The sequence below is a fragment of the Chrysochloris asiatica genome, unplaced genomic scaffold (assembly GCF_000296735.1).
Source record: "Chrysochloris asiatica unplaced genomic scaffold, ChrAsi1.0 scaffold00160, whole genome shotgun sequence".
Lineage (NCBI taxonomy): Eukaryota > Metazoa > Chordata > Mammalia > Afrosoricida > Chrysochloridae > Chrysochloris > Chrysochloris asiatica.
Window position 1 is genome coordinate 6,869,379 of NW_006408678.1, and position 1,524 is coordinate 6,870,902.

The window sequence follows — 1,524 nt, forward strand, 5'->3', positions numbered from 1 at the left end:
GATCCACAAAACCAAATTCCTTTGCATCATCAAAAAAGCAAAGGCAATCATCTTTCTGATATTCTCTGCTTTCAGCCAAGATTCTGCTGACGTCAGCAATGATATCCCTCATTCCATTTCCCCTTCTGAATCTGGTCTTGAATCTCGGGAAGTTCCCTGTCAGTGTATTGTTACAGTCATTTTTTAATTATCTTTAGCAAATTTATACTTGCCTGCAACAGTAATGATACTGTCTGATGATTTCCGCATTCTGTTGAGTCGCCTCTCTTTGGAATGGGTACAAATATGGATCTCTTCCAATTAGCTGGCCTGGTAGCTGTTTCCCAAATATTTGGGCATAGATGAGTTAGTGCCTCCAGAGTCACATCAGTTTGCTGAAGGATTCCAATTCGTATTCCATAAATTCCTGGAGCCTTGTTCTTTGGCAATATCTTCAGTGTACCTTAGACTTCTTCCTTTGGTATCATTGGCTCTAGATCATATGCTACATCTTGAAATGGCTGAGCATCAACCATTTCTTTTTTCTTTTTTTATCAATTATTTAATGAGGTTCTTTCTTTGCAAGAAATCTAGAATACTAATTTGTGAGGATAAATTCCATTTGTGAGGGCAAACACAGCACACAGGTAACCTTGGAGCTGGGGAATGGCTTTGATTTTTTTGCATAATTTGTGAGTCCACAGCTTTCTGATCCACTTTGCGCTGCTCTGTAATCTTGTATTTCTCTTTCTCAGTGTCAAAGATCTCACCTTCTTGGTGTCTGGGCTTCCACAGCTTCTTCTTCTTCTTAAAGTAAGCGTGAGATGTTTGGGGATCTTCATACCACTGATATCAATTTTGGTGGAGGTGGCAATGACAAATTTCTGGTGTGTTCTACACAGAGGAACTCGATTGAGGGACAGAGGTCCAGTCACAAGGAGCAAACCACTGGCCAGCTGCTTCAGGAAAACCACTCTCTTGCCTTGATGGCGCCCAGTGAGGATGATCCCAGGAGTGGTCCCAGGAGTGATGCTGGACCGCAGTTTTCTGACATGCTGACTGTAGGGTTTTTTGCCGTGGCTCAATAGTTTCCTAGGCACATCTTCAGTTGGGTAATATTTAGGCATTTTGCACAGTTTAACCACTCAGGTACCACCATTCTTGTCACCACCGACTGGCTTTGTGACAGTAGCAAGAACCTTCTCCTTCTTTTTTTCAACCCTGGATTTAGCAGCTGAATACTTCCTCTTGTACATGGCCTTTCTGGAATACATGGCTGATCAGGAATACCTGCCAATTCCTCGGACTAGGACAGAATTTCGGCTGCAGTGCGGCTTCCCCTGCTTGGGTTTTTTGCCCTTGAGGTTAGTCTTCTTAGCTTTGCCACTGGCATTTGCTTTTTTGACTACAGGCTTCTTCACCTTGATAGCCGGCTTCTCAGCCTTTTCACCCACCATCTTGCAAGGTGGGAAAGAGCAACCATTTCTTTTTTGTACAGTGAATCTGTTATTGCTTCCAACTTCTTTTGATGCTTTCTGCATCATT

General features: G+C 42.8%; 1 protein-coding gene and 1 pseudogene across 1 annotated transcript in view; both read right to left on the reverse strand.

Moving 5' to 3' along the window:
- The window catches only part of ANO4 (anoctamin 4), a 607,193-nt gene that overhangs the window by 536,911 nt on the left and 68,758 nt on the right, over positions 1-1,524 (reverse strand). The gene's annotated exons all lie outside the window — the stretch shown is intronic.
- On the reverse strand, positions 570-1,436 carry LOC102823633 (annotated as a pseudogene).